This window comes from Heterodontus francisci, chromosome 3 (assembly GCF_036365525.1).
Source record: "Heterodontus francisci isolate sHetFra1 chromosome 3, sHetFra1.hap1, whole genome shotgun sequence".
In the NCBI taxonomy this organism is placed as follows: domain Eukaryota; kingdom Metazoa; phylum Chordata; class Chondrichthyes; order Heterodontiformes; family Heterodontidae; genus Heterodontus; species Heterodontus francisci.
Window position 1 is genome coordinate 209560596 of NC_090373.1, and position 14812 is coordinate 209575407.

The window sequence follows — 14812 nt, forward strand, 5'->3', positions numbered from 1 at the left end:
TGATAGGGGAACGGGACTTGGTGTGTGTTAATGTAGGTCAGTGAGTACAGGGGTGATGGGGGAACGGGACTTTGTGTGTGTTAATGTAGGACAGTGAGCACAGGGGTGATAGGGGAACGGGACTTGGTGTGTGTTAATGTAGGTCAGTGAGTACAGGGGTGATGGGGGAATGGGACTTGGTGTATGTTAATGTAGGTCAGTGAACACAGGGGTGATAGAGGAACGGGACTTGGTGTGTGTTAATGTAGGTCAGTGAACACAGGGGTGATAGGGGAATGGGACTTGGTGTGTGTTAATGTAGGTCAGTGAGTACAGGGGTGATAGGGGAATGGGACTTGGTGTGTGTTAATGTAGGTCAGTGAGTACAGGGGTGATAGGGGAATGGGACTTGGTGTGTGTTAATGTAGGTCAGTGAGTACAGGGGTGATAGAGGAACGGGACTTGGTGTGTGTTAATGTAGGTCAGTGAGTACAGGGGTGATTGGGGAATGGGACTTGGTGTATGTTAATGTAGGTCAGTGAGTACAGGGGTGATGGGGGAACGGGACTTGGTGTGTGTTAATGTAGGTCAGTGAGTACAGGGGTGATAGAGGAATGGGACTTGGTGTAAGTTAATGTAGGTCAGTGAGTACAGGGGTGATAGAGGAACGGGACTTGGTGTGTGTTAATGTAGGTCAGTGAGTACAGGGGTGATGGGGGAACGGGACTTGGTGTGTGTTAATGTAGGTCAGTGAGTACAGGGGTGATAGAGGAACGGGACTTGGTGTGTGTTAATGTAGGTCAGTGAACACAGGGGTGATAGGGGAATGGGACTTGGTGTGTGTTAATGTAGGTCAGTGAGTACAGGGGTGATTGGGGAACGGGACTTGGTGTGTGTTAATGTAGGTCAGTGAGTACAGGGGTGATGGGGGAATGGGACTTGGTGTATGTTAATGTAGGTCAGTGAGTACAGGGGTGATAGAGGAACGGGACATGGTGTGTGTTAATGTAGGTCAGTGAACACAGGGGTGATAGGGGAATGGGACTTTGTGTGTGTTAATGTAGGTCAGTGAGTACAGGGGTGATTGGGGAACGGGACTTGGTGTGTGTTAATGTAGGTCAGTGAGTACAGGGGTGATGGGGGAATGGGACTTGGTGTATGTTAATGTAGGTCAGTGAGTACAGGGGTGATAGAGGAACGGGACATGGTGTGTGTTAATGTAGGTCAGTGAGTACAGGGGTGATGGTGGAATGGGACTTGGTGTATGTTAATGTAGGTCAGTGAGTACAGGGGTGATAGAGGAACGGGACATGGTGTGTGTTAATGTAGGTCAGTGAGTACAGGGGTGATAGGGGAATGGGACTTGGTGTGTGTTAATGTAGGTCAGTGAGTACAGGGGTGATGGGGGAATGGGACTTGGTGTATGTTAGTGTAGGTCAGTGAGTACAGGGGTGATAGAGGAACGGGACTTGGTGTGTGTTAATGTAGGTCAGTGAACACAGGGGTGATAGCGGAACGGGACTTGGTGTGTGTTAATGTAGGTCAGTGTGTACAGGGGTGATTGGGGAACGGGACTTGGTGTATGTTAATGTAGGTCAGTGAGTACAGGGGTGATAGGGGAATGGGACTTGGTGTGTGTTAATGTAGGTCAGTGAGTACAGGGGTGATGGGGGAATGGGACTTGGTGTATGTTAATGTAGGTCAGTGAGTACAGGGGTGATAGAGGAACGGGACTTGGTGTGTGTTAATGTAGGTCAGTGAACACAGGGGTGATAGCGGAACGGGACTTGGTGTATGTTAATGTAGGTCAGTGAGTACAGGGGTGATTGGGGAACGGGACTTGGTGTATGTTAATGTAGGTCAGTGAGTACAGGGGTGATTGGGGAATGGGACTTGGTGTGTGTTAATGTAGGTCACTGAGTACAGGGGTGATTGGGGTACGGGACTTGGTGTGTGTTAATGTAGGTCAGTGAGTACAGGGGTGATAGGGGAACGGGACTTGGTGTGTGTTAATATAGGTTAGTGAGTGCAGGGGTGATGGGTGAACGGGACTTTGTGTGTGTTAATGTAGGTCAGTGAGTACAGGGGTGATAGGGGAAAGGGACTTGGTGTGTGTTAATGCAGGTCAGTGAGTACAGGGGTGATAGGGGAACGGGACTTGGTGTGTGTTAATGTAGGTCAGTGCGTACAGGGGTGATAGGGGAACGGGACTTGGTGTGTGTTAATGTAGGTCAGTGAGTACAGGGGTGATAGAGGAACGGGACTTGGTGTGTGTTAATGTAGGTCAGTGAACACAGGGGTGATAGCGGAACGGGACTTGGTGTATGTTAATGTAGGTCAGTGAGTACAGGGGTGATAGAGGAATGGGACTTGGTGTGTGTTAATGTAGGTCAGTGAACACAGGGGTGATAGCGGAACGGGACTTGGTGTATGTTAATGTAGGTCAGTGAGTACAGGGGTGATTGGGGAACGGGACTTGGTGTATGTTAATGTAGGTCAGTGAGTACAGGGGTGATTGGGGAATGGGACTTGGTGTGTGTTAATGTAGGTCACTGAGTACAGGGGTGATTGGGGTACGGGACTTGGTGTGTGTTAATGTAGGTCAGTGAGTACAGGGGTGATAGGGGAACGGGACTTGGTGTGTGTTAATATAGGTTAGTGAGTGCAGGGGTGATGGGTGAACGGGACTTTGTGTGTGTTAATGTAGGTCAGTGAGTACAGGGGTGATAGGGGAACGGGACTTGGTGTGTGTTAATGCAGGTCAGTGAGTACAGGGGTGATATGGGAACGGGACTTGGTGTGTGTTAATGTAGGTCAGTGCGTACAGGGGTGATAGGGGAACGGGACTTGGTGTGTGTTAATGTAGGTCAGTGAGTACAGGGGTGATAGAGGAACGGGACTTGGTGTGTGTTAATGTAGGTCAGTGAACACAGGGGTGATAGCGGAACGGGACTTGGTGTATGTTAATGTAGGTCAGTGAGTACAGGGGTGATAGAGGAATGGGACTTGGTGTATGTTAATGTAGGTCAGTGAGTACAGGGGTGATAGAGGAATGGGACTTGGCGTGTGTTAATGTAGGTCAGTGAGTACAGGGGTGATAGCGGAACGGGACTTGGTGTATGTTAATGTAGGTCAGTGAGTACAGGGGTGATTGGGGAACGGGACTTGGTGTATGTTAATGTAGGTCAGTGAGTACAGGGGTGATTGGGGAATGGGACTTGGTGTGTGTTAATGTAGGTCACTGAGTGCAGGGGTGATTGGGGTACGGGACTTGGTGTGTGTTAATGTAGGTCAGTGAGTACAGGGGTGATAGGGGAACGGGACTTGGTGTGTGTTAATATAGGTTAGTGAGTACAGGGGTGATGGGTGAACGGGACTTTGTGTGTGTTAATGTAGGTCAGTGAGTACAGGGGTGATAGGGGAACGGGACTTGGTGTGTGTTAATGCAGGTCAGTGAGTACAGGGGTGATAGGGGAACGGGACTTGGTGTGTGTTAATGTAGGTCAGTGCGTACAGGGGTGATAGGGGAACGGGACTTGGTGTGTGTTAATATAGGTTAGTGAGTTCAGGGGTGATAGGGGAAAGGGACTTGGTGTGTGTTAATGTAGGTCAGTGAGTACAGGGGTGATAGGGGAATGGGACTTGGTGTGTGTTAATATAGGTTAGTGAGTACAGGGGTGATGGGTGAACGGGACATGGTGTGTGTTAATGTAGGTCAGTGAGTACAGGGGTGATAGAGGAACGGGACTTGGTGTGTGTTAATGTAGGTCAGTGAGTACAGGGGTGATAGAGGAATGGGACTTGGTGTGTGTTAATGTAGGTCAGTGAGTACAGGGGTGATAGGGGAATGGGACTTGGTGTGTGTTAATGTAGGTCAGTGAGTACAGGGGTGATAGAGGAATGGGACTTGGTGTGTGTTAATGTAGGTCAGTGAGTACAGGGGTGATAGAGGAATGGGACTTGGTGTGTGTTAATGTAGGTCAGTGAGTAGAGGGGTGATAGGGGAATGGGACTTGGTGTGTGTTAATGTAGGTCAGTGAGTACAGGGGTGATAGGGGAACGGGACTTGGTGTGTGTTAATGTAGGTCAGTGAGTAGAGGGGTGATAGGGGAATGGGACTTGGTGTGTGTTAATGTAGGTCAGTGAGTACAGGGGTGATAGGGGAACGGGACTTGGTGTGTGTTAATATCAGTCAGTGAGTACAGGGGTGATAGGGGAATGGGACTTGGTGTGTGTTAATATTGGTCAGTGAGTACAGGGGTGATAGGGGAACGGGACTTGGTGTGTGTTAATGTAGGTCAGTGAGTACAGGGGTGATTGGGGAACGGGACTTTGTGTGTGTTAATGTAGGTCAGTGAGTACAGGGGTGATGGGGGAACGGGACTTTGTGTGTGTTAATGTAGGTCAGTGAGTACAGGGGTGATAGGGGAATGGGACATGGTGTGTGTTAATATAGGTTAGTGAGTACAGGGGTGATAGGGGAACGGGACTTGGTGTGTGTTAATGTAGGTCAGTGAGTAGAGGGGTGATAGGGGAATGGGACTTGGTGTGTGTTAATGTAGGTCAGTGAGTACAGGGGTGATAGGGGAACGGGACTTGGTGTGTGTTAATATCAGTCAGTGAGTACAGGGGTGATAGGGGAACGGGACTTGGTGTGTGTTAATGTAGGTCAGTGAGTACAGGGGTGATGGGGGAACGGGACTTTGTGTGTGTTAATGCAGGTCAGTGAGTACAGGGGTGATATGGGAACGGGACTTGGTGTGTGTTAATGTAGGTCAGTGCGTACAGGGGTGATAGGGGAACGGGACTTGGTGTGTGTTAATGTAGGTCAGTGAGTACAGGGGTGATAGAGGAACGGGACTTGGTGTGTGTTAATGTAGGTCTTTGAACACAGGGGTGATAGCGGAACGGGACTTGGTGTATGTTAATGTAGGTCAGTGAGTACAGGGGTGATAGAGGAATGGGACTTGGTGTGTGTTAATGTAGGTCAGTGAACACAGGGGTGATAGCGGAACGGGACTTGGTGTATGTTAATGTAGGTCAGTGAGTACAGGGGTGATTGGGGAACGGGACTTGGTGTATGTTAATGTAGGTCAGTGAGTACAGGGGTGATTGGGGAATGGGACTTGGTGTGTGTTAATGTAGGTCACTGAGTGCAGGGGTGATTGGGGTACGGGACTTGGTGTGTGTTAATGTAGGTCAGTGAGTACAGGGGTGATAGGGGAACGGGACTTGGTGTGTGTTAATATAGGTTAGTGAGTACAGGGGTGATGGGTGAACGGGACTTTGTGTGTGTTAATGTAGGTCAGTGAGTACAGGGGTGATAGGGGAACGGGACTTGGTGTGTGTTAATGCAGGTCAGTGAGTACAGGGGTGATATGGGAACGGGACTTGGTGTGTGTTAATGTAGGTCAGTGCGTACAGGGGTGATAGGGGAACGGGACTTGGTGTGTGTTAATGTAGGTCAGTGAGTACAGGGGTGATAGAGGAACGGGACTTGGTGTGTGTTAATGTAGGTCAGTGAACACAGGGGTGATGGCGGAACGGGACTTGGTGTATGTTAATGTAGGTCAGTGAGTACAGGGGTGATAGAGGAATGGGACTTGGTGTGTGTTAATGTAGGTCAGTGAACACAGGGGTGATAGCGGAACGGGACTTGGTGTATGTTAATGTAGGTCAGTGAGTACAGGGGTGATTGGGGAACGGGACTTGGTGTATGTTAATGTAGGTCAGTGAGTACAGGGGTGATTGGGGAATGGGACTTGGTGTGTGTTAATGTAGGTCACTGAGTGCAGGGGTGATTGGGGTACGGGACTTGGTGTGTGTTAATGTAGGTCAGTGAGTACAGGGGTGATAGGGGAACGGGACTTGGTGTGTGTTAATATAGGTTAGTGAGTACAGGGGTGATGGGTGAACGGGACTTTGTGTGTGTTAATGTAGGTCAGTGAGTACAGGGGTGATAGGGGAACGGGACTTGGTGTGTGTTAATGCAGGTCAGTGAGTACAGGGGTGATAGGGGAACGGGACTTGGTGTGTGTTAATGTAGGTCAGTGCGTACAGGGGTGATAGGGGAACGGGACTTGGTGTGTGTTAATGTAGGTCAGTGAGTACAGGGGTGATTGGGGAACGGGACTTGGTGTGTGTTAATATAGGTTAGTGAGTTCAGGGGTGATAGGGGAAAGGGACTTGGTGTGTGTTAATGTAGGTCAGTGAGTACAGGGGTGATAGGGGAATGGGACTTGGTGTGTGTTAATATAGGTTAGTGAGTACAGGGGTGATGGGTGAACGGGACATGGTGTGTGTTAATGTAGGTCAGTGAGTACAGGGGTGATAGAGGAACGGAACTTGGTGTGTGTTAATGTAGGTCAGTGAGTACAGGGGTGATAGAGGAATGGGACTTGGTGTGTGTTAATGTAGGTCAGTGAGTACAGGGGTGATAGGGGAATGGGACTTGGTGTGTGTTAATGTAGGTCAGTGAGTACAGGGGTGATAGAGGAATGGGACTTGGTGTGTGTTAATGTAGGTCAGTGAGTACAGGGGTGATAGAGGAATGGGACTTGGTGTGTGTTAATGTAGGTCAGTGAGTAGAGGGGTGATAGGGGAATGGGACTTGGTGTGTGTTAATGTAGGTCAGTGAGTACAGGGGTGATAGGGGAACGGGACTTGGTGTGTGTTAATGTAGGTCAGTGAGTAGAGGGGTGATAGGGGAATGGGACTTGGTGTGTGTTAATGTAGGTCAGTGAGTACAGGGGTGATAGGGGAACGGGACTTGGTGTGTGTTAATATCAGTCAGTGAGTACAGGGGTGATAGGGGAATGGGACTTGGTGTGTGTTAATATTGGTCAGTGAGTACAGGGGTGATAGGGGAACGGGACTTGGTGTGTGTTAATGTAGGTCAGTGAGTACAGGGGTGATGGGGGAACGGGACTTTGTGTGTGTTAATGTAGGTCAGTGAGCACAGGGGTGATAGGGGAACGGGACTTGGTGTGTGTTAATGTAGGTCAGTGAGTACAGGGGTGATGGGGGAACGGGACTTTGTGTGTGTTAATGTAGGTCAGTGAGTACAGGGGTGATAGGGGAATGGGACATGGTGTGTGTTAATATAGGTTAGTGAGTACAGGGGTGATAGGGGAACGGGACTTGGTGTGTGTTAATGTAGGTCAGTGAGTAGAGGGGTGATAGGGGAATGGGACTTGGTGTGTGTTAATGTAGGTCAGTGAGTACAGGGGTGATAGGGGAACGGGACTTGGTGTGTGTTAATATCAGTCAGTGAGTACAGGGGTGATAGGGGAACGGGACTTGGTGTGTGTTAATGTAGGTCAGTGAGTACAGGGGTGATGGGGGAACGGGACTTTGTGTGTGTTAATGCAGGTCAGTGAGTACAGGGGTGATATGGGAACGGGACTTGGTGTGTGTTAATGTAGGTCAGTGCGTACAGGGGTGATAGGGGAACGGGACTTGGTGTGTGTTAATGTAGGTCAGTGAGTACAGGGGTGATAGAGGAACGGGACTTGGTGTGTGTTAATGTAGGTCAGTGAACACAGGGGTGATAGCGGAACGGGACTTGGTGTATGTTAATGTAGGTCAGTGAGTACAGGGGTGATAGAGGAATGGGACTTGGTGTGTGTTAATGTAGGTCAGTGAACACAGGGGTGATAGCGGAACGGGACTTGGTGTATGTTAATGTAGGTCAGTGAGTACAGGGGTGATTGGGGAACGGGACTTGGTGTATGTTAATGTAGGTCAGTGAGTACAGGGGTGATTGGGGAATGGGACTTGGTGTGTGTTAATGTAGGTCACTGAGTGCAGGGGTGATTGGGGTACGGGACTTGGTGTGTGTTAATGTAGGTCAGTGAGTACAGGGGTGATAGGGGAACGGGACTTGGTGGGTGTTAATATAGGTTAGTGAGTACAGGGGTGATGGGTGAACGGGACTTTGTGTGTGTTAATGTAGGTCAGTGAGTACAGGGGTGATAGGGGAACGGGACTTGGTGTGTGTTAATGCAGGTCAGTGAGTACAGGGGTGATAGGGGAACGGGACTTGGTGTGTGTTAATGTAGGTCAGTGCGTACAGGGGTGATAGGGGAACGGGACTTGGTGTGTGTTAATATAGGTTAGTGAGTTCAGGGGTGATAGGGGAACGGGACTTGGTGTGTGTTAATATAGGTTAGTGAGTTCAGGGGTGATAGGGGAAAGGGACTTGGTGTGTGTTAATGTAGGTCAGTGAGTACAGGGGTGATAGGGGAATGGGACTTGGTGTGTGTTAATATAGGTTAGTGAGTACAGGGGTGATGGGTGAACGGGACATGGTGTGTGTTAATGTAGGTCAGTGAGTACAGGGGTGATAGAGGAACGGGACTTGGTGTGTGTTAATGTAGGTCAGTGAGTACAGGGGTGATAGAGGAATGGGACTTGGTGTGTGTTAATGTAGGTCAGTGAGTACAGGGGTGATAGGGGAATGGGACTTGGTGTGTGTTAATGTAGGTCAGTGAGTACAGGGGTGATAGAGGAATGGGACTTGGTGTGTGTTAATGTAGGTCAGTGAGTAGAGGGGTGATAGGGGAATGGGACTTGGTGTGTGTTAATGTAGGTCAGTGAGTACAGGGGTGATAGGGGAACGGGACTTGGTGTGTGTTAATGTAGGTCAGTGAGTAGAGGGGTGATAGGGGAATGGGACTTGGTGTGTGTTAATGTAGGTCAGTGAGTACAGGGGTGATAGGGGAACGGGACTTGGTGTGTGTTAATATCAGTCAGTGAGTACAGGGGTGATAGAGGAACGGGACTTGGTGTGTGTTAATGTAGGTCAGTGAGTAGAGGGGTGATAGGGGAATGGGACTTGGTGTGTGTTAATGTAGGTCAGTGAGTACAGGGGTGATAGGGGAACGGGACTTGGTGTGTGTTAATGTAGGTCAGTGAGTAGAGGGGTGATAGGGGAATGGGACTTGGTGTGTGTTAATGTAGGTCAGTGAGTACAGGGGTGATAGGGGAATGGGACTTGGTGTGTGTTAATATTGGTCAGTGAGTACAGGGGTGATAGGGGAACGGGACTTGGTGTGTGTTAATGTAGGTCAGTGAGTACAGGGGTGATGGGGGAACGGGACTTTGTGTGTGTTAATGTAGGTCAGTGAGCACAGGGGTGATAGGGGAACGGGACTTGGTGTGTGTTAATGTAGGTCAGTGAGTACAGGGGTGATGGGGGAACGGGACTTTGTGTGTGTTAATGTAGGTCAGTGAGTACAGGGGTGATAGGGGAATGGGACATGGTGTGTGTTAATATAGGTTAGTGAGTACAGGGGTGATAGGGGAACGGGACTTTGTGTGTGTTAATGTAGGTCAGTGAGTACAGGGGTGATAGGGGAACGGGACTTGGTGTGTGTTAATGTAGGTCAGTGAGTACAGGGGTGATGGGGGAACGGGACTTTGTGTGTGTTAATGTAGGTCAGTGAGCACAGGGGTGATAGGGGAACGGGACTTGGTGTGTGTTAATGTAGGTCAGTGAGTACAGGGGTGATAGGGGAACGGGACTTGGTGTGTGTTAATGTAGGTCAGTGAGTACAGGGGTGATAGGGGAACGGGACTTGGTGTGTGTTAATATTGGTCAGTGAGTACAGGGGTGATAGGGGAACGGGACTTGGTGTGTGTTAATGTAGGTCAGTGAGTACAGGGGTGATGGGGGAACGGGACTTTGTGTGTGTTAATGTAGGTCAGTGAGCACAGGGGTGATAGGGGAACGGGACTTGGTGTGTGTTAATGTAGGTCAGTGAGTACAGGGGTGATGGGGGAACGGGACTTTGTGTGTGTTAATGTAGGTCAGTGAGTACAGGGGTGATAGGGGAATGGGACATGGTGTGTGTTAATATAGGTTAGTGAGTACAGGGGTGATAGGGGAACGGGACTTGGTGTGTGTTAATGTAGGTCAGTGAGTAGAGGGGTGATAGGGGAATGGGACTTGGTGTGTGTTAATGTAGGTCAGTGAGTACAGGGGTGATAGGGGAACGGGACTTGGTGTGTGTTAATATCAGTCAGTGAGTACAGGGGTGATAGGGGAACGGGACTTGGTGTGTGTTAATGTAGGTCAGTGAGTACAGGGGTGATGGGGGAACGGGACTTTGTGTGTGTTAATGCAGGTCAGTGAGTACAGGGGTGATATGGGAACGGGACTTGGTGTGTGTTAATGTAGGTCAGTGCGTACAGGGGTGATAGGGGAACGGGACTTGGTGTGTGTTAATGTAGGTCAGTGAGTACAGGGGTGATAGAGGAACGGGACTTGGTGTGTGTTAATGTAGGTCAGTGAACACAGGGGTGATAGCGGAACGGGACTTGGTGTATGTTAATGTAGGTCAGTGAGTACAGGGGTGATAGAGGAATGGGACTTGGTGTGTGTTAATGTAGGTCAGTGAACACAGGGGTGATAGCGGAACGGGACTTGGTGTATGTTAATGTAGGTCAGTGAGTACAGGGGTGATTGGGGAACGGGACTTGGTGTATGTTAATGTAGGTCAGTGAGTACAGGGGTGATTGGGGAATGGGACTTGGTGTGTGTTAATGTAGGTCACTGAGTGCAGGGGTGATTGGGGAACGGGACTTGGTGTGTGTTAATGTAGGTCAGTGAGTACAGGGGTGATAGGGGAACGGGACTTGGTGTGTGTTAATATAGGTTAGTGAGTACAGGGGTGATGGGTGAACGGGACTTTGTGTGTGTTAATGTAGGTCAGTGAGTACAGGGGTGATAGGGGAACGGGACTTGGTGTGTGTTAATGCAGGTCAGTGAGTACAGGGGTGATAGGGGAACGGGACTTGGTGTGTGTTAATGTAGGTCAGTGCGTACAGGGGTGATAGGGGAACGGGACTTGGTGTGTGTTAATATAGGTTAGTGAGTTCAGGGGTGATAGGGGAAAGGGACTTGGTGTGTGTTAATGTAGGTCAGTGAGTACAGGGGTGATAGGGGAATGGGACTTGGTGTGTGTTAATATAGGTTAGTGAGTACAGGGGTGATGGGTGAACGGGACATGGTGTGTGTTAATGTAGGTCAGTGAGTACAGGGGTGATAGAGGAACGGGACTTGGTGTGTGTTAATGTAGGTCAGTGAGTACAGGGGTGATAGAGGAATGGGACTTGGTGTGTGTTAATGTAGGTCAGTGAGTACAGGGGTGATAGAGGAATGGGACTTGGTGTGTGTTAATGTAGGTCAGTGAGTAGAGGGGTGATAGGGGAATGGGACTTGGTGTGTGTTAATGTAGGTCAGTGAGTACAGGGGTGATAGGGGAACGGGACTTGGTGTGTGTTAATGTAGGTCAGTGAGTAGAGGGGTGATAGGGGAATGGGACTTGGTGTGTGTTAATGTAGGTCAGTGAGTACAGGGGTGATAGGGGAACGGGACTTGATGTGTGTTAATATCAGTCAGTGAGTACAGGGGTGATAGGGGAATGGGACTTGGTGTGTGTTAATATTGGTCAGTGAGTACAGGGGTGATAGGGGAACGGGACTTGGTGTGTGTTAATGTAGGTCAGTGAGTACAGGGGTGATAGAGGAATGGGACTTGGTGTGTGTTAATGTAGGTCAGTGAACACAGGGGTGATAGCGGAACGGGACTTGGTGTATGTTAATGTAGGTCAGTGAGTACAGGGGTGATTGGGGAACGGGACTTGGTGTATGTTAATGTAGGTCAGTGAGTACAGGGGTGATTGGGGAATGGGACTTGGTGTGTGTTAATGTAGGTCACTGAGTGCAGGGGTGATTGGGGTACGGGACTTGGTGTGTGTTAATGTAGGTCAGTGAGTACAGGGGTGATAGGGGAACGGGACTTGGTGTGTGTTAATATAGGTTAGTGAGTACAGGGGTGATGGGTGAACGGGACTTTGTGTGTGTTAATGTAGGTCAGTGAGTACAGGGGTGATAGGGGAACGGGACTTGGTGTGTGTTAATGCAGGTCAGTGAGTACAGGGGTGATAGGGGAACGGGACTTGGTGTGTGTTAATGTAGGTCAGTGCGTACAGGGGTGATAGGGGAACGGGACTTGGTGTGTGTTAATGTAGGTCAGTGAGTACAGGGGTGATTGGGGAACGGGACTTGGTGTGTGTTAATATAGGTTAGTGAGTTCAGGGGTGATAGGGGAAAGGGACTTGGTGTGTGTTAATGTAGGTCAGTGAGTACAGGGGTGATAGGGGAATGGGACTTGGTGTGTGTTAATATAGGTTAGTGAGTACAGGGGTGATGGGTGAACGGGACATGGTGTGTGTTAATGTAGGTCAGTGAGTACAGGGGTGATAGAGGAACGGGACTTGGTGTGTGTTAATGTAGGTCAGTGAGTACAGGGGTGATAGAGGAATGGGACTTGGTGTGTGTTAATGTAGGTCAGTGAGTACAGGGGTGATAGGGGAATGGGACTTGGTGTGTGTTAATGTAGGTCAGTGAGTACAGGGGTGATAGAGGAATGGGACTTGGTGTGTGTTAATGTAGGTCAGTGAGTACAGGGGTGATAGAGGAATGGGACTTGGTGTGTGTTAATGTAGGTCAGTGAGTAGAGGGGTGATAGGGGAATGGGACTTGGTGTGTGTTAATGTAGGTCAGTGAGTACAGGGGTGATAGGGGAACGGGACTTGGTGTGTGTTAATGTAGGTCAGTGAGTAGAGGGGTGATAGGGGAATGGGACTTGGTGTGTGTTAATGTAGGTCAGTGAGTACAGGGGTGATAGGGGAACGGGACTTGGTGTGTGTTAATATCAGTCAGTGAGTACAGGGGTGATAGGGGAATGGGACTTGGTGTGTGTTAATATTGGTCAGTGAGTACAGGGGTGATAGGGGAACGGGACTTGGTGTGTGTTAATGTAGGTCAGTGAGTACAGGGGTGATGGGGGAACGGGACTTTGTGTGTGTTAATGTAGGTCAGTGAGCACAGGGGTGATAGGGGAACGGGACTTGGTGTGTGTTAATGTAGGTCAGTGAGTACAGGGGTGATGGGGGAACGGGACTTTGTGTGTGTTAATGTAGGTCAGTGAGTACAGGGGTGATAGGGGAATGGGACATGGTGTGTGTTAATATAGGTTAGTGAGTACAGGGGTGATAGGGGAACGGGACTTGGTGTGTGTTAATGTAGGTCAGTGAGTAGAGGGGTGATAGGGGAATGGGACTTGGTGTGTGTTAATGTAGGTCAGTGAGTACAGGGGTGATAGGGGAACGGGACTTGGTGTGTGTTAATATCAGTCAGTGAGTACAGGGGTGATAGGGGAACGGGACTTGGTGTGTGTTAATGTAGGTCAGTGAGTACAGGGGTGATGGGGGAACGGGACTTTGTGTGTGTTAATGCAGGTCAGTGAGTACAGGGGTGATATGGGAACGGGACTTGGTGTGTGTTAATGTAGGTCAGTGCGTACAGGGGTGATAGGGGAACGGGACTTGGTGTGTGTTAATGTAGGTCAGTGAGTACAGGGGTGATAGAGGAACGGGACTTGGTGTGTGTTAATGTAGGTCAGTGAACACAGGGGTGATAGCGGAACGGGACTTGGTGTATGTTAATGTAGGTCAGTGAGTACAGGGGTGATAGAGGAATGGGACTTGGTGTGTGTTAATGTAGGTCAGTGAACACAGGGGTGATAGCGGAACGGGACTTGGTGTATGTTAATGTAGGTCAGTGAGTACAGGGGTGATTGGGGAACGGGACTTGGTGTATGTTAATGTAGGTCAGTGAGTACAGGGGTGATTGGGGAATGGGACTTGGTGTGTGTTAATGTAGGTCACTGAGTGCAGGGGTGATTGGGGTACGGGACTTGGTGTGTGTTAATGTAGGTCAGTGAGTACAGGGGTGATAGGGGAACGGGACTTGGTGGGTGTTAATATAGGTTAGTGAGTACAGGGGTGATGGGTGAACGGGACTTTGTGTGTGTTAATGTAGGTCAGTGAGTACAGGGGTGATAGGGGAACGGGACTTGGTGTGTGTTAATGCAGGTCAGTGAGTACAGGGGTGATAGGGGAACGGGACTTGGTGTGTGTTAATGTAGGTCAGTGCGTACAGGGGTGATAGGGGAACGGGACTTGGTGTGTGTTAATATAGGTTAGTGAGTTCAGGGGTGATAGGGGAACGGGACTTGGTGTGTGTTAATATAGGTTAGTGAGTTCAGGGGTGATAGGGGAAAGGGACTTGGTGTGTGTTAATGTAGGTCAGTGAGTACAGGGGTGATAGGGGAATGGGACTTGGTGTGTGTTAATATAGGTTAGTGAGTACAGGGGTGATGGGTGAACGGGACATGGTGTGTGTTAATGTAGGTCAGTGAGTACAGGGGTGATAGAGGAACGGGACTTGGTGTGTGTTAATGTAGGTCAGTGAGTACAGGGGTGATAGAGGAATGGGACTTGGTGTGTGTTAATGTAGGTCAGTGAGTACAGGGGTGATAGGGGAATGGGACTTGGTGTGTGTTAATGTAGGTCAGTGAGTACAGGGGTGATAGAGGAATGGGACTTGGTGTGTGTTAATGTAGGTCAGTGAGTAGAGGGGTGATAGGGGAATGGGACTTGGTGTGTGTTAATGTAGGTCAGTGAGTACAGGGGTGATAGGGGAACGGGACTTGGTGTGTGTTAATGTAGGTCAGTGAGTAGAGGGGTGATAGGGGAATGGGACTTGGTGTGTGTTAATGTAGGTCAGTGAGTACAGGGGTGATAGGGGAACGGGACTTGGTGTGTGTTAATATCAGTCAGTGAGTACAGGGGTGATAGAGGAACGGGACTTGGTGTGTGTTAATGTAGGTCAGTGAGTAGAGGGGTGATAGGGGAATGGGACTTGGTGTGTGTTAATGTAGGTCAGTGAGTACAGGGGTGATAGGGGAACGGGACTTGGTGTG